Below are 23,671 nucleotides of genomic sequence, written 5' to 3'. Positions count from 1 at the left end.
GATGAAGTGGTATGCTCCAGGATTCCGGGTTTTGATATTTAGACTCTACATATCCTACTAATGTAGAGCTGCCATTATCAGAATGTAATGTCTCTTCTAACTAATTTTAATTTGAATTCTATTTTATCTTATGTTAGTAATTCTACTTCAGCCTGTTTAGGGTATCCTCTGCTAGAATTCTGTAATATGTTTCCTATCCATTTTGTTTCCTGCTCTTCTCCTTGATACCTATCTCCCCCAGGTTTTATCTTCTAACTGAATCTTGAAGTTCCTGCAAGATCATTTCTTATTTCTTTGATTGGTTCTAATTGATTATCTCTTCTTTCCTATTAGACCTATTCAGTCTTTGATGCTTGAGATTATCTTCTATGTAATCTATTCTCTGTGGAGAGATTCTTCATAGTTTTTTATTTATCTGTCTTCAAAACGGTCACTTTATAAGGCTTTTATCTTTATTAAGGTTTTGTTTTTGTGCTTGTGTGGACTTTCTTTACATCTTTTCTTTGAATAGGGGGGTTGGGAGTTGGTCTTTTAACTGTGTCTTCTCTCATAAGTTTTAACTAGACATCTATTTTTTCCTAGGACTCCCTTGCCTTCTCAGAATTTACTTATCTTTCTCTTTGTAGTCTCCCTGAATTATTTTGCTAATATTTGGTTGGTCTCATCTTGTTCACAAATTTCCTTGTAGAGGTTTTGTATCTTTTTGGTAATCACATTTTTCAGCACTATTTGTAATGTATTTTGAAAACTACCTTCTATGTCCTTGATTGCCTGTTGTAATGCCTGCTTATTTACTGTGTGAATTACACTACCTTGACATCACTTTTTTTTGTATTTTTCTGATTGGTTCTGTACATTTGAAGGATGTCTTGGCTTTCATGTAGAGCATCTATGATCTTAATATTTGGCTCTCTATGTTCTTGGTTGGTTTGCCAGGTGTTGGTATAGACTTCTCTTATGATTTTCTGGAATTAGGTTTTTGTCTAACCCATTAAGTGTAGGAGGAGAGATCAGTTGTGGTGAGATGTTGTCATGTTAATACTTGTGGTTCCAATGACAGTTTGAGTTGTCCAGTGGTAAGGTGAAGTGTGTCTGTGTTTGGATGTGGCTGTCTCTGTCCCTGATTTTTTTCTCATGTGGCCCTTTTATTTCCACCTGCAGCTCTGCTTTTGAACATGTTCCCCCACCACAGTCACAGCAGTCACCTGACTAACTAGGTAACTTTTCATAGATTTGTGTTTTTTTGTGATGATAATATAAAATCTTTTTATGTATTGTGGATCTATATATAATTATAGCTGACTTGCTTTGACCTTCTAGAAGTGGAGTACCTGCTAGGACTCTAAATCTCTGTTTCATTAGATAGAGCTAGGGTAATTTTCTATTGTTTCTCTGCCATTATTTTTCCACTTCCTCATGTTCATTTTTTATTGTGGAGTTTTTCACCTAATTTTGGGTATGCGATGGTTGTACCAGGTTATTTTCTTTTTTTCTGTTTGTGTTACTTTGAAATAGTGATTTCAGCCTTGTATGAAGAGACAGTAATAATATGAATTGGAAGTTATTACATCGAATGAAAGGGAGCAGACATTGTAAGCTATTTGCTATAAATGCATTAATATTAAGCAAAGCTAATAAAAATGATTACTTCTTTACTCTTCAGAGGATGAGTATAGTACTCTTGGATATCTTGTAGGAAAAGAAATTAGACTCATTACAAATGATGCCTTACATTGAAATTACAGGCTAAACTTTCTCCTTCAGCAGGCAAATTTTCATTTCTTTCATAATAGTATTATAATATCATAATAACTGAATGTTGATTTGTTTTTGTCTGCTATTTTCAATTCCATTCTTCATCCATTAGGAATCCAGGTCTTTGAATGACCAGTTCTTTAAAATACCTATACTGCTTATATTATTTTTTGAATCTCAGTAAAATAAATATGAATTTATGTCTGAGTCTCATCTTTACCTACATTCATGTGAAATGTATGCAGTCTCAAGCAAGGAAACTGACTATTTTACTCTTTTCTGTTATTTAATCAATAAATCTTTTCTCTTCAGAAATATGTTCTCACCTTTTAGTGTTGATTTTTTTCTTTTTTCTTTTTTTTCTGTTTGTTCTCACCTTTTATATTGCTCCAGTGAACATGATGTATTTCCAGTACTTTTATAGAAATACATTTAAAGTTTTGAACATGGAGACAAGCCCCCTCCATTATTTCTTTAAAGTAAACCCTTTGAGACTCTTTTAGATATAAAAATTAAAAAGTTCAATGCTCAGGTTTATACATGAATACTCTAATGGTTCAGTCAATTAGACACAACAACTACAATACCACAATAAGTCTTAAAGGCACCAAAATATTAGTGTTCATGAATTAGAAAATGATTAGTCAAAACAAAGTTTATATTATATTTGAAAGCTAAAAAATGAAAATTACACTCAGATTTACTGTCAATATCCTATTTCCAAGAATACATTTTTCAGCAATCCGGGAAAAAAAATAAGGGTTTGTCACAGAATGAAATATGTAAAAACAGACTGTATTTCCTTAAGATGATAAGTATATGCAAATCATTTTATTTTTTCAAAGATACTATAAAATTTCATAAGAGGATTTGTGATCAGAAGTGATAGGTAAGCAAAGTAACTGGAAATCTGTATATGGAAATTTTGCTTTCAATAGAGGATGACAAGTTTCACTAAATGAACCTATAGAAGATGATTTTGTATCTGCAACACACATCCAGTATTCTACACTGTAGACATATTCTGATTCTCTTCCCTCAGTTCCTGTTCAATATTCTTCTACTTTCATGTTGGAGATTCATTGTTCCAAGTTCTCTTTGTCAAAAATATTTTTATATATCCTTTAAATGTAAAGGAGTGTTTGGCTTGGGACCCTATTTACGCTTGGTATTTGTTTACCTTTAATGTTTGCCATTTATCATCCCAGGCTCTCCTTTTGACCATATCAGCTAAGAAATCTGTAATTATTCTGACTATGTATCGCTTTTGCATAGATTCTCCCTTTGTCCGTTGTCTCACCATTTTGTTTTTCCCTTTACCTTCCCTAGTTCAGATCAACATATTTACAATACTCAGGGTATCAAAATCAAATACAGTGACTACAGGGGATAACCATAGTTGGAGAAAAGAAAATGATAAAAAGAAATCACATAGTACATTAGGATCAGCAACAATAAAGAACATGCCTTGGAGTACATTTCTCTTGGAATTACCTCATATGATCTTATGTACATAGCTATTGAGCTATTCTGCTCATCTACTAAAATTATCTTCACTGTAGACAATAATGGTCCCCTATTATCCAGATATCCCACTTCTGATCATTTACCCAAATGATCACAAACATGGCCACACTAAAGCTACCAGCACAATGATGTTTATCACAGTAATATTTACCATAGCTAAGATAAGGAATCAACCCAGATGCCCCTCAGTAGATGAATGGATCGCGAAAATGTGACACAGACACTCACTCACACACACACACACACACACACACACACACACACACACATGGAATACAATGCTCCCATCAGAAATAATGATATCACCTCATTTGTAAGGAAATGGAAGATTTTGGAAAAAATCATATTAAGTGAAGTTTGCCAGACTTAAACATAGATCCTATAGTTTCCCTTATTTGTAATAACTAGTTTATTTCAAGGATAATCTCATGTATTTTAATTTGACATTTCGTTCTATGTTGAGCATACAACATTATTGCTATATTGTTTCTTATTATTTCTGCAAACAGGCAGGTTTTTAAAAGAATTACTTTCATCTCATCCATTACTGAAATAAGAACAACTAAAAGAGCAACCCCTACTAAGAAGAACTCGTACTTACTTCGCTTCATTCCTATGTAAGGCCAGTGTTCTTCCCTGTATACTTAAGTTGTACATTACTACTCCATACTTGGTCATCCTGTATATCTACAACCTTCTACATTGTGACCTGAATGTCCCAGCAATTCCACTTTGCTTTAATTTTTTAATAAATTTCTCTCTTAATGTTTGAGGTTGGTGTGTGTGAGAGAGAGTTTGTGTTTGTGTGGCTTTACAAAGATCAGAAAATAACATTTTTCGTCATTTAGAATACATCTTTCAGGTCATTGTAAGTTGTGGTTAATGAGAGAAATCTCTTACTATTTTAAGGATGAAACTGAAAACTATATATGTGCATGCACCACAGTTGCATTATTAGTCTGTAGTTGAACACTTAATTTCTATTTTTATCTTGGCTGTTGTTGCGAACAATATGAATAAGAATGTACTACAGATTTATTTACGTGTTACCCAGAGAGAAATAATCATGTGATTGGTGGGTCAGGTGAGATTTCATCTTTGCATTTCTTTACAAAACTGCATACTACTTTCTAAAGCGAGAATACTAACCTGTATTTTGACGAAGAGTGTAGAAAATTTCCTTTTCTCCACACTCTAACCAAAGTTATAGCCTTTTAAGTTTTTTTTTAATGGCAGGTTTTTACTATGTGCAGTACCCCAGACTTTCCTTAGACGCAAATGCACTTACTCCAACCTCCTAAGTGTTTGGAGTTAAAAGCCTTTACCACCACAAGTGTTTCCTTTGATTTTTTTGATAAGAGTTATAATAGTTATGAAGTAGTATCATAGTAATTTTGATTGCATTTCTCTAATGACTTCTGTTCAAAAAGAATTAAGCAAGCATAGAAGTGGTACAACAAAACTTAGTAATCCCACTGGCGATTTTCAGCGCTTTTTGGAAAATATGTCTATTCAGAAAATTTGTCCATTTTTAATCATTTCTTGTTAATCTCACCTTTAATCATTCTATACAAAATCAATACTTAATTCAATGTAACAGAAAGGAAAAAATAAAGCAACTCCTAACATTTTTCAATTGTCAATAACATGATATTGCTTAAATCATTTTCTGTTTATGCATGAGATTCTATAACTCAATTTAGTTAGACCTTTTACAAAGCTATATGTATTTTATGTAGTTTATGTTGATTGCTCTTTCCAAAGCCTGTGAGTCTAATTTCCCTTGGTTTCTTTCAGTCTCATGCAGTTCACATTTCAAACTGAAGAATAAATGGAAGGAAGCAAACAAAAAAATAAAGTTCCTCTCATCTGATGATGCTTCTACAAGAATGAGGAAAGAGTTCGTCCTTCTAAGAACCTATGATAAGATTTCAAAAAGAGAATTTATTCCTCTAGGTTTTCCCTATCTTTTCAATGTAACTTAAATGATATAAAACACAATATGCTGCTCATTTACTTTTACATTTGATCAGTTTTGCACATTTTCATATGGACTTCACCTCAGTCTACAACATTCCTTCATTATAATTTCCCTGATATTTTTGCACTATCAAGACATAAGATAACCATTTTGACTTACAGCATGAGATGTTATCCACTTAGCTTCCTTGGAAACAGAGCATAGCCAATAGATAAGATTATTTCTGATTTCTCACTACATGTAATTGTTTCTGTAATACATATCACATTCTGTTTAGTATTTAAAAAACTGCTGGCTAAACTCAAAGCTAATTCATAGAAGTTTATGTTAAGTATTTCACAAGTGTTATGTCTCTTAACTGTTAAGAAAACATTAGCTCTAATGTTAATGTTATTACCATCTTAGTGTTGGGAAAAATTGTAATTAAAGGCACTAAGGTCCTGGCTCAATGACCAACAGTGAGGTGGGAAATGAATCAGTTTCCAAAGTCTTTTAGCAATACAAAAAAGTAGGTAAAAATCTCTCCATTCTCTTACACTTTCAATTCAATATTCATATTGTCCAAGACACAATAGCATAGCAACTATTGCCCATGTAATTGTTTTCTGTCACATTTTGTCTTCAACACAAACTGTGTTGGTGACATTGGGTTATCATGCACAGAGCTGAGCTTATAAATTGAGATCCATAGAGAGCCAAATTTCTTCTGTCCCACAGTTCCAGTGTCCTTTGTAAAAAGTAGTAAAGCTATCTGAGCGCTGGTGGCTCATGCCTGTAATGCTAGCTAATCAAGAGGCTGAGATGTGAGGACCGTGGCTTAAAGCCAGCCCAGGAAGGAAAGTCCATGAGACTCTTATTTCCAATAAACCAATAGAAAACCAGAAGTGGCGCTGTGGCTCAAGGGGTAGAGTGTTTGCTTTGAGCTGAAAAGCGCAGCAACAGAGCCCAATCCCAGAGTTCAAGTCCCACGACTGACCCCAAAACAAAAAAGTACTAGAAACTTTTAATTACCATCACTTACTGTCTTTTAAGAAGCCAAAAAAGAATAAACTCACATATAATCATTCCAAAATGTTTTAAAATTAGGAGATGTAAAAACAGGTCCCCGTGAAGTAAACTTTCTCCTACTTTTAAGATTATTCTAAAAGCCTTGTGGTGGTTGATCACACCTGTAATCCTCTATACTCGAGATATCTACACAGGAGGCTGAGATATGGGGATAACAGTTGAAAGCCAATCAGGGCAAAAAAAAAAATTCATGAGATTATTTTTCAAAAATGATAATGAATTAGCAAAGAGTTAGGAATGGAGATGTAGCTTATATAATAACTCACCAATCTAAAGAAGAATGGCCTAGCAAGACTTTGAAGACCTGAGTTCAAATTCTGACCATGTCAACAAGGAGAAACACACACAAACACACACACACACAAACACACACACACACTCTCTTATTCATTATATCTTCATGTCACTGTTCTGCATTAATTTCTTTGTTAACAATATTATCTTGTAACATTTTTACACGTTTTTTATTGTAAAAATATTGTACAGAGGGGTTACAGTTACATGAGTGAGATAATGAGTGCATTTCCTATCAAGCATTGTTTTCTCCTTTGTTTTTCCCCCACCGTTCCTTCACTCACACCTCCACAAGTACACATCCCAACTCCTAACTCCTCACTCCTCTCTCCCCTGCTAAATTGTGAAGTTCATACATCTCATTGTTACAATGGGTCAACCTACATCTCTATTTAAGCATTTTGTTTTTCCCTTTCCCTCCCCAAATTAGCGAAGTTTATATACAAGATGCAGGAGCACCAACATCGAATATAGTAAAAACAAGGGTTATACTATGAGGGAGGATCATATAAAAAAGAAAAAATCACATTGTACATTATAAATACATTAGAAACAACAGCAAGAAAGAAAAAAACACTTATGTCCCTATCTTGGGGTTCATTTACCTTAACATAATTTTATCTAGTCATATGCACATAGCTTTTGATCTTTTCTGCTTATCCCAGACATATATTAGTTATTGCAAATAAGGGATACCATGGGAACTATGTTTCTTTGGGCTTGGCTTACTTCATTTAGTATAATTTTTAATACGTTTTTTATTGTAAAAATACTGTATAGAGGGGTTATAGTTACATGAATAAGGTAATAAGTACATTTCTTATCAAGCATTGCTACCGCCTCCTTTGTTTTTCCCTAAGATCCCTTCCTTCCCACCTCCACAAATACACTCCATAATCCCCACCCCCCACCCCTGCCTAAATTGCAAAGTTCGTTTTTTACAATACTGTCTGTACATCTCATTGTTACAATGGGTCAACCTGTATTCATATTTAAGTATTTTGTTTTGTCCCTTTTCCTCCCTAAATTACATAAATGTATATACAAGATGCAGAGCATCAACATCAAATACAGTGAAAACAGGAGTTATTCCTTGGGGAAGGAACATACAAAGAAACAAAAAAAATCGCATGGTACATTATAAGTACATTAGAAAAAATAGCAAGAAAGAAAAAAAAAACCCTTGTGTCCCTATCTTGGGGCTCATTTCACTTAACATCATCTTATTTGGTCATTGTACATAGCTTTTGACCTTTTCTGCTTGTCCCTGACATCTACTAGTTACTTTTATCAAGTAGAGTCTGAATCAGGAGTATTGATAAATGTCCACACCTAAAATCTTAGCCCTAGGCTGAACCCGCAGTATTACATAGTTGAGGCCACAAAAGTGAGAGATTGGGTTTTGTTTTCTTTTTTGTTTTGGTTTTTGTAGGTTGTGGGGCTTGAACTCTGGATCTGGGTCTGTACCGCAGCTCTTCAGCTCAAGGTTAGTGCTACCACTTGAGGCACAGAACCATTTATATCTTTTTCTGCTTATGTGGTGCTGAGGAATCAAACCCAGGACCTCATGCATGCAAGGCAAGCACTATCCCACTACGCCACCTTCCCAGCACCTGAGAGACTGTGTTTTAAAAAGCATCTAAACAACATTTGCTTTCTACTTTGGGTTATATAATGAAATATATGAATATCTTTTTATATTTTTGTGAATTGTCATATTTCTAAATTTTTAATAACCGAAGCTACTTTATCCTTTTCAAAGTCATGAAATATCTCTGAGATTTTCCTTCTGTGAAGATTGTTTTAGCATTTATAACTTCTTCTGAGTCTTTATTTTTTATCAAAATTACTTTATATTTTATGTTTATGGGTTATCATACATCAAATACATTCAAACGTACATGTAGAATCTAAAGATGGCAGTATGAGTATTCTCATATAGCTCTTGTTTCTCTGTTATGCACTTTCAGTATTATGATATTTCTGTCTCTTTCACTCTCTTTCATTTCCTCTTTTTCTCTTTCATGTTCCATGTCTGCTACTTAGAATTTCTGCTAGTTTACTATTATTCTTCAAGTACCACTGATTTTATGGGAACATTATAACGACCGTCAGTTACCCTTGCATTCTTTAAGAGTTATAACAGTGATGTGATATTATTCTCTGTCATTCTAAATGGCAAAACAGATCTAAGATTCCTTTTCACTTTTACTACTATTATAAATTTTATCTCATAGGAATCATTGGGATGAATATAATACTTTTAACCTGTGACCTAAAAGTTCTTTTTCTTTTACAACCTTTTTATTTTATTATCAGTAAGTAACTACATGTAATGAAAACAAAGCTATCATATGGAAAATAGACTGAAGTTGTTCACAGGGAGGAGATACAAGGTAATGGGGGAAGTGAGTACAAAGTGATACACATCATATACCACAGATACTCAGAGCAGTTTATCATGTACACTTTGTGAGAAAGACAATGTGCTGGGAACTATAGGTTAAATCACAGAACACCTGATATGCATAAATATACATATACATATCTATGCATATATATGTGTGTGCACATATATTTATAAATGTATATTTATTTATATATGCCTATACGTGTATATGCCCTTATATATGTACACATATATGTTACTATACACACTAATGCACACATACTTATACCCATGTATACATGCGCACATGGAGGAAGTTACAGCCAACAGAAGTTTTACTAGTTGTTGAATATGCTTTAGATGGAGTGCTTGGAACCAAATATTTTGAAGATGGATTGGTATCTAAAAGAACTTTTACCTCTCCTCTTATCTCTTAAAACTGGCAGGTTTTAAAACTGGTAGGTTATAAGAGATAAGATTCGATTTCAAATGTTTTTTTTTCTTTCTTGTGATTGTTTCTAACATATTTATAAAATGATTTTTTGTTGCTTTGAATGTCCCTCCCCCATGGTATACCCCCTGATTTCCCTGATTTTGGAGGGAAAGGGCAAAAACAAATCCTTTAAATAGGTATACAGGTGGACCCATTGCAACAATGAGATGTCCAAGTAGTTTGTCGAAAAATGAATTTTACAACTTTGGTGGGGGTGAGGATTGGGTGGGGGGAGGTAGGAGGAGTATGAGAAAGGATGGGAAGGGGAAATAAACAGGAGGTAACAATGCTTGATAAAAACAGTACTTGTTATATTACCTATGTAATTGTAACTCCTCTGTACGGTACTCTGCCAATTAAAAAAAAATAACTCCAATCAAAAAAAAAAAAACTCCATGCATTTTTAGAGATCATTGTCATAATGATATCTTAGAATTGTGTTCGAAACTAGCCCAGACAGAAAAGTACTTGTTAAATTCTTTCTCCAATTAACCACTAAAAACAGGAATTAGCTATGTGCCTCAAGTTGGAGACTGCTGGCTGTGACCACAAAAAGGCTTAGGGAAAATGCCGAGGCCTTGCAAACAACAACAACAAAAACAACAACAAAATATAGCACATTAATTTCACAAAAGCATCTTTTAACTGCTGTGAACATTTCTAAGAAACATGAATATATGTCTGTGGAAAATGATAAGTAAAAATTATAGAATATTTGGGGCTGAGAAAGTGGTTCAGTGGTAGAGCGCTTGCCTTGCATGCATGAGACCCTGGACTTGATTCCTCAGCACCATATAAGAAAAAGAAAAAAGCCAGAAGTGGCTCTGTGGCTCAAGTGGTAGAGTACTAGTCTTGAGATGAAGAGCTGAGGGACAGTGCCCAGGCCCAGAGTTCAGGCCTCACTACTGGAACCGCCCCTCCCCCGCTCCCCCCAAAAAAACAAAGTATAGAATATTTGCGTCTACGTTAAAGACATGACTATATAGATTGTTTAAGATATTTAGGTAATGATTAGAAATTAAGAAGAATAATAATATATTGGGACATGTCTTTTATTCTATTTTAGATTGCAATAAAATGATATTTGTAATGATTATATAAAATTACTCTTGCTTGGTATTAAATTATAAGTGATAAACATTATTAACTGATTTCCATAGGAATGGATCATTTTCTTAATGGTATCAATTCTTTTGTAATTTCACAACAATAAAGAAAATTAGTCCAATCAATGGATGTTGGCATTCAGGAACATCTTCATAGATACCAAATTTGGAGTCGATTAAGTAGAATTGTTTTATTTCATTTGATACTTTCACAAATAAATCAAGATGATTGTGTATTTTGTTTCTTTTCACTGCTATTGGCTCTTAACGTGAGAATACATTTTCTTCCTAGCAAAGTAGAGAAAAGCAATTGGATTGAGGAAGTAACATATGGCTTTCATAAAATGCAGATTAATAGATTTGGGTCTTCTATCATTTGCCAAAAGTTTCTTCCAGAAATAGTTATCAATAACTCATAAGTGATGCATAATTTCTAGATATTCCATTTATCACATAAACTTTTTGATTGAGTTATATCTGCATAAAATCAAAACAACAGATCAAAAAAACTCAAAATAAAGATAAATCACATCTTTGTTTTAACAGCCGTAGTTTACAAAGATTTTTTAGCCAACACCGAAGATATCTTTTCATATATTCTGAAATTTGTGTGAAGTATTTTTAATAATTTTTTTTGGCTGTCATGTATTTCACATGCAATATATTATCTCCTTTTATTGTATACATTTTAGTGCTTTGGAAGTGAATTGTACAATCACAGGTTTTCCAAGCCTAATTTTCACAAACTTGCATTTCTTCAAATAGAAATGCTGTAAACTTTAGAACAGACATTAAAATAGATACAAAATTCAGTTACAGGAATTTGTTCAGCATACATCCTCTATAATGTGTCTTTTCAAAATCTGTTTTGAGGCATTATTTCCAGGGTGTCACACATACTATTCAAGTGCACTGTCAATTAACTACATTCTCTGTCCAAGTTTTTTTTTTTCTTCTCTTTAATACATACCTAGAAGTGTGATCGCTGGATCATACAATTCTCTTTGACCTTTTGAATACTTCAAAATTTGCTTGCTAAAATGATTGCAGTTTTATAAATCATTCTGCTATGTGGAGAGTATATATTTCTCCACAAATGCATTACTATATTTTGTGTCATCTTTTTATATGATGGTCATACCAGTGAGTTTTTTATATTTTTTCTTAGATCATAAAGAGGAGCTTAATTCATATGCCCCTCTAATTGACTATTAATTTACATATGTTCTTTAAAAAATATCATGTTTGGGAAAAATTTTATATGGAGTTAGAAGTTATAAATGTACGTAAGACTCAGTATCATTATAGCATTAATATTGTAGCATTAACAAATATGTGTCCTCTATCTGTTGGATATGTTTTTACTCCTTTCTTAGAATTAAGAACAGTAATCAGTTGATATTAATCAGTTAATTCTTGCTTTTCTTTAGCAACTAATACTTTCAATGTCAATCTTTTAGAAACCTTTACTGATCCAATATCATGAATGTTTACATTTATGTTTTATAGATTTTTACACCTCACATTTAGTTTGATAATTATTTTTTACTTTAAATTTTTGTATAAGGTTAGATGTAGTAGTCTAAGATCATTCTTTAAATCTAGGGAGGCAATAGTGCCAATATACCCATTTAAGATTATATTTTTATTTGATAAAGTCATGGCATCCTTGTCAAAATGTATTGACCATAAAACTAAGAATTTATTTTTGATAAATCTGTTACATTCTTCTATGTGTCTCTTCTTTTTTTCTTTTTTTTTTCTTTTTTTATTGTGAAAATAATGCACAGAGGGGTTACAATTACATGGGCAAGATTGAGTACATTTCTAATCAGGCACTGTAGCCTGCTCCTTTGTTTCCCCTTCACAACCTTTCCCATCCTCCCCCCTATCTCACCGAATCCTCCCACCCAAGAACCAAATTATAAAGTTCTTTGTCGACATGACAACTTGTACTTCTCATTGTTGCAATGGGTCCACCTGTATCCCTATTTAAATGATTTGTTTTTCCCCTTCCCAGGCACAAATTATACCAACCGCAAATACAGTGAAAGCAGTGGTTATACTGTGGGGGAGGGACATGGAAGGCAACAAAGAAATAATCTTATAAATCTGTTAGAAACAATCGAATTAAAGAAAAAAAAACATTTGAATACATATCTTAGGGTTCATTTCCCTAACATCACCTTATCTGACCTTTTCTGCTTGACTCAGACATATACTAGATATTGCAAATAAGGGAAACCATGAGACCTATGTTTCTTTGGGCCTAGCTTATTTCACTTAATATAATTTTTTCCAAGTCTTTCCATTTCCGAACAAATGGGGCAATGCCATTCTTTCTGAGGGAGGCATAGAATTCCATTGTGTATGTATACCACATTTTCTTGATCCATTCATCTACTGAGGGGCATCTGGGTTGGTTCCATATCTTAGCTATAGTAAATAATGCTGTAATAAACATAGTCATGCTGGTAGCTTTAGTGTGGTCTTGTTTGTGAGCATTTGGGTAAATGCCCAAAAGTGGGATTGCTGGGTCATAGGGGAGCTCTATGCGGAGTCTTTTGAGGAACCTCCATACTGCTTTCCAAAATGGTTGAACAAGTTTACACACCCACCAACAATGCAATAAGGTTCCCTTCTATCCACATCCCATCCAGCATCTGTTGTCATTATAGTTCTTGATTTTAGCTATTCTAACTGGAGTGAGGTGATATCTCAATGTTGTTTTGATTTGCATTTCTTTTATGGATAGGGAGGTTGAGCATTTCTTCATGTGACTAATGGCCATCCTGCTTTCCTCCTCAGAGAAGTTTTTCTTTAAAACTTTAGCCCACTTATTTATTGGGGAGTTGTTTCTTTGAAGATTTGTTGTTGGGGGATTTAATTTTTTTGAATTCCAGGTATATTTTAGATATGTGACCCTTGTCCGTTGTATGGCTAGTGAAGACCTTCTCCCAATTCGCGGGCTTTCTATTGATCGTGCTAGTTATGTCCTTTGCCATGCAGAAGCTCTGGACCTCTATGATGAAAACTTAAAAAATTTGAAAAAGAAAATCCAAACAGAACTTAGAAAGGGGAAAAAACTCCCACGCTTCTGGATTAGAAAGATCAACATCGGGAAAATGGCAATACTTCCCAAGGCTATCTACAAATTCAATGCAATACCTATCAAAATTCTATCCTCATTCTACAAGGAAATAGAAGAGGCAATGCAAAAATTCATATGGAACAATAAAAGACCCTGAATAGCAAAAATGATCCTCAACAGGAAAGAACACTGCTGGAGGAATATCAATACCAAATTTCAAACTCCACTATAAAGACATAGTAATCAAAACAGCTTTGTACTGGCACAAGAACTGACCTCAGGACCAATGGAATAGAAATGAAAATCCAGAAATGAACCTACAGACCTATAGCCATCTAATCTTTGATAATGGAGCTAAAAAAAGAATGGAAGAAAAACAGCCTCTTCAGTAAATGGTGCTTACTAAATTGGTTAACTACTTGGAGAAAAATAAAGCTAGACCCTTATATATCACCCTGCACCAGAATCAACTCCAAATGGATCAAAGGCCTCAGAGTCAAAGCGGACACTCTGAAAACTTTACAGGATCGAGCAGGGGAAGCCCTAGGTCTTGTTGGCACAGGCCAACATTTTCTTAATAGAGACCCAGAAACACAACAAATCAAAGAAAGGTTGGACATATGTGTCTATTCTTATAGTAGAGATATGTTTTCTTCACTACTAAACATGGTAATAAAATTCAAATCTAATATGAGGGCTCAAGCTACACCATTTTTCAAGATTGTTCTAACTGACCTACATTCCTTGAATTTATATAGGAGTTTATTGAGCAAGTGGACCAATATTCTGTAGAGATATCTACATGTTTGATAGTCACTCATATTTTTCATCTTGTGAAAACACAAGACCCCAGATATTATAAATAGAAAAATGTCTTTATGGAATGCTAGAAGCAACTAAAACTAATTTAGGAATGAGTTAAGATTTAGATAATACTATAGCCTAATAAATCTGAATGATAACGACTTGAGATGTACTACAGAGGAGAGTGAGAGGGAATAGGATGATGGACCACATAGGAGCTGTATGTCATTGGTATTGTGTTTCAAAAAACAGAAAGACTTCAGAGAAGAGAAGGAGGAAAATAATCGATGTGTCCTGAATCAAGTTTTCTTTTAATACACAAAATAGTGTGTACTGAGAGTCAGAGAGAGTGGGAAAAAATAAAATAGAAAATAAAGCATTGTATATACCTCTTACAATGTAAAGATATTGCAATAGGAATATGATAATTAATTTCCTAATAAATAAGAAAAAGAATAGGTAAACTCTGAAGGCAAATTCAATGAAGAGACAAAATAAGCAAAGCAAAACCTTTATCAATAACAAACACAAGAGTTTGTAATTGGAAAGGCAGTGGAAATAGTCTAAGTAACACTAAAATAACAATAAAAATTGCTATCGTGGATAGAATATGGTACACATTTCATTATATATTACTTTGAAAAAACATACTAGCAAAGAAAATTTAAAAGTCATAATTTAAAAAACTATTTGCATTCTCACTAGAATATATGGTTCAGTGGTAAAACCTGGCCTGGCATATGTGAAACAATGGTGTGATCTCCCAAGCATTACAAAGTACACAGAAAGCACACACACATAGAAACCACATAAACACACACACACATAAACACCACATCCATTTATTTGGAATATTGATATTTTCATATTAAACAGAGAAAATTTTTACAAATAGTAAAAGTAGGTTAATATATGAAATCAAAACATTGCTCATAATATTTAAAAGTAGTAGAAATAGCTGGGCGCTGGTGGCTCACGCCTGTAATCCTAGCTACTCAGGAGGCTGAGATCTGAGGACCGCGGTTCAAAGCCAGCCCAGGCAGGAAAGACCATGAGACTCTTATCTCCAATAAACCACCAGAAAACCGTAAGTGGCGCTGTAGCTCAAGTGGTAGAGCGCTCGCCTTGAGCTAAAGAGCTGAGGGAGAGCGCCCAGGCCCAGAGTTCAAGCCCCACGACCGACAAAAAAAAAAAAAAGTAGTAGAAATATAATAATCACAATATACTTGGATTCTTATGGATTAAGTAAATTGAAAATTAAGAAATAGAAGACAAGAGAATCTTCGCAAACAAGTTTTAAATAATAAACATTGTGAAACATATATGCTTTTATTTTGACAAAACATTGATGTTACTGTTGTTTTAACTCAAGATTTAAAATATGATATCCATGCACTCTATATCCCGCTATGAATGGCTATATCTTTAATCATTTCACTCTGGATATTTTTATAATAAGGTCTCATAGTTTCTCAGGCTTTCCCGAATTACAAACCCTATTTGCAGTTCCTACCAGAGCTAGAAAATGGAAGCCACAAGTCACCATGCCTATCTTAAACATTTTTAATTCAAGTTCAAATATTTACAAAAAAGTGACCAGGTAATGAAGCCTTTCTTAATAAAGTATGTGCTTTTTGAAAATACAGTAAGTATTTGTTACCTGGAAAAATATTTTTAGAACTATAAGAAAATAAATTTATTTAAATTCACTGACCATATAAAAATTAAGAAAATAATTTTAAATATTCACATGTTAAATATTTTTAAAGCAAAATATATGTCTCTGAATAAATTACATGTGTAAAAATCATGCAAAATTAAATCAACTAATCCTACAACTCTGAAAAATTACATTAATGAAACAAAAGAAAATAAGTAATTAAGTTCAAAATTTGAAATTTAGAAAATAAAATGAACTGTACATTTAGTTGACTTAAGTAACTGTAAACCCTCTGTATATAAATTTTATAATAAAAACGCATGAACAAAGAAAGCAAAAGTACACATTGATCAATAGCAACAGCAACAGCAACAGCATCAGAAGTTGTTTGAGTATACAAAAAAAATCGATGAGGGGATAACAATGTTCTTTCCATAAGAAATGTACTCATAACCTTACTTAAGTCACTGTAACCCCTGTATACATCACCTTTACAATAAAATTAAATAGAAATTAAAAATAAACCAAATAATATACCTATTAAAATTCTTCGAAGATATTGGTTAAAAACTTTGAAAGAAACTGCCCCAAGTACTCAAGGAATATACGTTGGTGATAATATTTAAATACTTAAATTTCAGCAGAGAAGAAAAAAGTTTAAAAACTGTTACAAAGTAAAGTAATAAATCAGAATATATTACTATAATAAACATTAGATTAATTTTCAGTGGTAGTCAAATATGTACGAAATGAGGCAATTTGACATTCGTTTGAACTTAATAAGAGAAAAATAATTTTCTAGGTCTTTTAAATATATAATAAGTTTAATGAAGAAACTATTCTGTCACATTATATGATAATGAGATAAAGATGATATTAGAGCAAACAACAGATTGTACTAAGTTTTTGGATGAAAATGTATATACTTATTTTGGTTGTAGTAAATTGTGGGGATTTCCACTTGGGATATTGTTCTTGCTAGGATGGCATAATATCAGTGATTAATATATTTTTTTAAATTAAATTAAATTTTATTTGTGAACATACTGTACAGAGGAGGCTGCAGTGATTAATATTAAGACAGTGGTTCCCTTTCCACAAGAACATGAACCTGATCTGTCCTTTGTGCCTTCATATCATCAATGGCATCGGCGTTGCACACCAACTTCTCTAGTTTCCTACCTTGGCTGGCCTGGATCCTGCAGTCCTTCCCATCTGAGTCTCTAGGATAGTGCAGGATGGTGGAAATGATACAATGAACCCAGCTATAGATTGAGAAGGAAGTCCACTAAAATTTGTCCTGGGTTCTGTTCTCAAACCTCCTCAATTGATAAGAGTACAGATGGGAACCTCTGATGTCAAGCAGTAACAATATTTTTAAAGCAATTAGACATATACATGACTTAGACTTGTGATTACCTCAAGAAAAGAATAAAAGAGCAGTGAAGCCTAGTGGACAGGCAGAATTTTAACTAGCTACTTAGAGGCTGAATCAGCTTAGCTAGCTACTTGAGAGACTGAGATCTAAAGACCACTGTTCAAAGCCAGTCCCATCATGAAAATACATGCGATTATCTCCAAAAAACCAGAAGTGAAGCAATGGCTCAAGTGGTAGAGCAATATCCTGGGGCACAGAAGCTTAGGCATAGTGCCCAGGCACTATCAAGCCACAAGAATGATGAATGCATGCATGAGAACATGAACATGCGCATGTGTGTACAGGCACATGCACATACTCACACACATACACACAAATATGTATTTCAATGCAGAGTTCTTTAATTTTTAACCTTGCTGTACTTTATTTCTCTGTATTAGTTCACAAATTAACAAACCAACTAAGCACCAGTTTACATACAACTCGTTACATTTTTCTAAAGTGTACTCTCTTTTTGGAAGCCTGCTTTTATTTGATCCAAAAGTAAATTATTCAGGAGGTCAAATCATCTCCTTCAACTCGGTAGTGTTAGATGATTGCTTAAGTTCTTCCTAGCAATTTGATTTTGTGAAATCCTGCATAAAGCAACATATTTCTTTCATGAGAAGGGAAGCCACTGTCAAACAATTAATGATAGGTTTTTCTCCTCCAGGCAAGCATCTGTAGTTTTATTATCTTCATATAATTCATTATCTGTCTGTGTATCCCAAAGACAACTGTGAAAATAAAAATACTTTTCTCAGCAACTTAGCATTTGTATACATTAATAAATATGAAGGTGTTTAAATATTACTGAAATTGCTTTGGACTAAGTAATGTTCACCTTCACTATCTTGCGAAAGAAGTATTGGTTTCTCAGCACTTTAGGTAAGAACTTGCGTGAAAGAAACAAAAGGAAAAGTGAAGAAAAACTCAACACATACATTCAAATGAAAGAAAACAACCCCCCACAAAAAAAAAAAAACAAATTAATTCAGTACTTAAGAACCTGCAGGAAATGCAAAGATTTTTTTAAAAATCAGCTATGATAAGCTTATGAAAATCCTGACTATATGAGAGTGTACTGTTGTGAGGATAGTGGTTAAAGTCCAGACTGGGTAGAAAGATCTGTACACAAGTAGGAAGCCAGATTCTATCTGAAAATTAATCAGGATCATTTAGGGCTGGGGCATGACAAAGTGGTAAGAACATCCATTTATGAGACACAATTCAAGCTCTAATATTATGGGTATTAAAGAAAAAAGCTATGACTTTAATGGAATAATTGTAAAATTTGAGTATTTGGGTGGACTAAAATCCATGAAAGAGATAGAATGAACCCATGTTGCAATGCTTTCTACTTAAGTGATAATGTATGTGGTACTCCATACATAACAGTGTTACCTTGCAAATGAAAATGGATGTGAATTTGGGTGATGGAAATACTCTATTTACACAGGGGTAAATTAAATAGACTTTTTAGGGTAGATTGTAGTTCTTGAACTAAGAGCCTGAGTGATGTCCCTGAGCTTTTTCTCTCTAAGCTACCACTCTACTCTTTTGAGCACAGTTCCAATTCTGATTTTCTTTTAGTTGTTTGGAGATAAGAGGCTCTTGGACTTTCCTGCCCAGGATGGCTTCAAACTATGATCATTATATCTCAGCCTTCTGAGTAACCAGGATTCCAGGCATGAGCCATTGATGTTTTTATAATTTAGTAAATTGTTACAGAAGTTATAATTTATCATTATAACCTGTATAATATATGTGTGTACGTATATATCAATGCATACAGATATAAATAATTTTGGGAGGTTTGTTCGTGGGGCCTGAACTCTGGGCCTGGGTGCTGTTCGTCAGCTCTTCAGCTCAAGGCTAGCGCTCTACCACTTGAGCCACAGCGCCACTTCCAGCTTTTTCCTTTTTTTGCTTATGTGGTGCTGAGGAATTGAACCCAGGGCCTCATGCATGCAAGGCAAGCGCTTCAACACTGAGCCACCTTCCTATCCTCAGATAGAAATATTTAATATATTTTTGTATCTATAGTAGGTTTATGAAATCATCATTCGTTATAAAATAAAATGGAAACAAAAGTTAATGAGGAATAAAACAAGGAATTGTCAAATGTTTCTTGTTGAATTGAATATGTATTGCAAGAATCAGTTTGGGAAAACCAATTTTACTTTAACAAAATAAATAATGGCTATTAATTTCAATCCATGTATTGCCCATATCATGGATCCTCACACATGAGTGTCAAAATCAAACTACACTTTTTTGCCTTTGTAATTAAATCACCTGTTATAATTTAGGAGATAGATGAAGCAATCAAATAAAGATTAAAATAATAGTGGGTCTATGAATTAGAGCTGAAAAAGATTTTAAATATGATAATAGGCAATTACATTGCATATTTCTTACTTTTACTCTATTGTCATGTCCCTCATTCCTACATTAAGAAAGTACATCGAAGGTTCTCACTAAATTATGTGTACAATTATGAAAAAAATGTATTGAAAAATATGGGCACCGTGTGGTTTTAGCTTATTGAGACCATTAGGGGTTAGTTTGTTTTTGAAAACTTGCAACACGTTGTGATGGAGATGCAGGGAGGGATGTGCATATTCTGTAAAATTGGCTAGAGGATTGCTCCCAAAAAGATAGTGATGAATTCTTCCAAAAGATTATAGTAAAATCACTTTCACAACCATGGTCACTGCTGCATGATTCACCATAGGCACGTTATGGAAACAGTCCAGATGCCTTTTGGCAGATGGAGGGTTGGAGAATGTGTAGCACATATACACAATTGAATTGCATCCATCCATTATAAAGACTGTTAAATCATTTGTGATGAAATAGATAGATCTAAAAATGTGTTAAGTAAGTTAATTCAGAGCCAGTCACACAAAGGACCCATGTTCTGTCTGTATTTTGAAGCCAAAATTTATGCAAGTTTAGACAACAGTATTAACCAACCCATGCTATTTGCTGAGGATTAGTTAAAAGGTTTATTTTCTTATAAAATGGAACTTTTAATCCTACAAAATGAATATCAGAAAACTATCACTTGGAAGGTGTGAGGGGAAGTCAAAGGGAAGGAATAAAGAGAGCTATGAAGGAAGACAATGAAGGCATAATATTCAATGCAGATAGTATGAAACTAGAAAAAATAAAGTGGGGTGAGGTTTGGAAGTGTGTGGGAAAGTTATTTAACGATCCATTGTACTTATAAACTGATTTGTTAAAGGGAAATTTCTTCATACAATTATTTAATAAAAATATAATTAAAAACAATGGAGATATCTGATCTTAAACTGTGTTCTCTTACACCATGAGTCAATATAATAATTTCCTCCACAGAAATTTTATCTGCAGGTATTTTTCTCACAATGCAATGAATATTAATTCAGCACATTGCATATCCTAAATAGACACAATATAAAAATCACAGTAAAAATATTAGAATCATCACATTATAAAATAACAAGTAGAAAGTATCAAATACTGCTTGTTTTTCCAAGCACTTTACCTATGATATCTAATTTAATACTCATAATAATACCATAAAATGGAACTACTTCTATTTTTAATTCTCAGATGATGATATTGAAGACTTCTGAGTTGGAATTACTATTACAACATTGCACACATGGTAAGTGTTAGCATGTGGCTCATTCCCACCATATCAAATAAACTCATTCTATTTTATGACTAAAATACCAGCATTCAGTCTACTAATTCTAAGAAAATTTCCCAAAATTGTTGGGCACACTCTAATAATATCTCCCTTTAACTTTGTTAGGAAATATTTAACAGGTAGATGCCGGTGGCTCACGTCTGAAATCCAAGCTAGTCAGGGGGCTGAGATCTGAGGATCACAGTTCAAAGCCAGCCCGGGCAAGAAAGACTGTGAGACTCTTATCTCTAATAAACCACTACTAAACTGGAAGTGGCACTGTGGCTCAAGAGGCAGAGCGTTCACCTTGAGTGGAAGAGCACAAGGACACTGCCCAAGCCCAGAGTTCAAGCCTCATGACTGACCAAAAAAAAAGAAAAAAAGAAAAAAAAGAAAATAAGTAACTGTAATATGAAAACTCTAAGTTCATAATCAATTTATACTTCCCTGGTGAAAGGAACTGCTAAACTATAACATTCTTGATTTCTCGCTGAAAATAGTAGAAATCATATACTATCCCATGACTGAACTCTGCACTGCCTGGGGACCACATCTCTGTTTAACACAGTCATAGTGAAAGAACGACCTGCCAAATCCTGTTGGAAACAGACTGCAGATCTTATGGAAACAATCATTTCCACATTGCTCACCTAAGTTGTTTACCATTAGAAGTATTTTGATTGCTTTTACACCCAACATTTTGAGAGAAATGTATTACTTTAAAATGTTCTTAAAGCAAGACTGATATAAAAATCACATTTGAACCAGATAAATATTTTACGTTTCATATACCCCAAAATGCAGTCTGACCTATCATTAATTAATTAATGTTAGGAACAAGAGGTTAAAACTCATAGACACCAAGACTTACGTGTGAATTTAAGACTCTCCAACTTGTGAATACAATTGGTTTAAAAAGACATCAATACTACTGCATTTTTTTCAAAATGTATTATGATAATGATAATGATGATGATAAACTATTAACACTTGAAAATAACTTATTTTCTTGGGCGTAGGACACAAAACACAAGATTAATCCTAATCATTTTAAAGACCTTTATTTATACTACAAATTCACTCTTCTACGTATACAGATTCTAAACTAACTAAAGTTAAGAGACACAAAGGAAATAATTTAACTGCATCATCTACATTCAAAGGACTGTGTTAATAGAAAATAAAGTTATACTAATAATTAGCTTATGAAATTCACTTACATTCTATTATTCTATTTCATTTACTTTCATAAAAATTGGGTTTTCATAAAATGATTCATAAAAAGCCTATATACCTACTTACATTTTCAGATCTTAACAATATTTATTTCAAAATGTCTTTAGCTCTACAGTCAATGAACTGAAATAATACTTAAATAGTCAAAAGTTTTTTCAGAAATTTAAGACTCGCTCTGGAATGTTATTTATATTGGAAAAGATATTTAAAAAGCCTTATTTGTTAAAGTTGCAATAGTTAATCCCACAAAAGAGCCATTCTTGAAGATCCCTTTGCATGTACAAAACAACTTCAAATACATCCACCATTTGGAGATGACACATGATTTTGTTTGTTTGTTTTTGAAAGGAATATCTAACAAGCATATCCACAATACTGATTTTCGGGCAATAAGATGGGATATTCAAATGTAATATGGAGTTGATTATCTCTTAGAATAGATATGATCTTACTAAGAAAGTTATTTTCAACAGAAATCTGGAAAGAATTTATCGATCTTGTGTTTCACAGGAATAACCAGAGAGTAATACTTGTTTGGTCAAGTCAGGCAAACCCACTTCATGAGTATATCTTAAATGTATAAACAATTTAAGAGATCAAATACATATTTTGTACTGACAATCAGCTTACACCAATAACTTACTACCTAATTATGTCTGTATCTTCTCACCTAACATATAATAAGAGCTGAAAGCAGTCTCTTTTATCTAACTTAATGTTGTAAATGCTTTGATTATGATGATGTTATTATTTGACAACTAAAATGTACAGAAGGGTGGTTCCATAGAGATGACATGACAGATACTGATAAATAAAATATTGCAACACAGTTAGATCTTTTCAGGCTTAACTTGTTCACATTGGCAAGCAACATTGCAATAGCACACACATACATATACACATACACACATGTGTGCACATGTACACACACACATATACAGGCATGCTAAATTCAGGGTTTATTGTACAAAAAAGTTCAAATAAAATATTAGTGATTAGGACAAATGATAATTTACCTCATTACAAAATAATACACAATCCAGTCACCACGGGTGTTACATTTTACTTGCCTTGACACATGTGACCACTTAATTTATTTTAATTAAGTAATTCATTCATTTGTTTGGTGCTAATACTAAGGCTTGAACTTAGGGCCTGGCTCTGTCCCAGA

This window comes from Dipodomys spectabilis, unplaced genomic scaffold (assembly GCF_019054845.1).
Source record: "Dipodomys spectabilis isolate Male_0828 unplaced genomic scaffold, ASM1905484v1 ptg000527l, whole genome shotgun sequence".
Classification (NCBI taxonomy): domain Eukaryota; kingdom Metazoa; phylum Chordata; class Mammalia; order Rodentia; family Heteromyidae; genus Dipodomys; species Dipodomys spectabilis.
Note: the sequence above shows the minus strand (reverse complement) of the source record.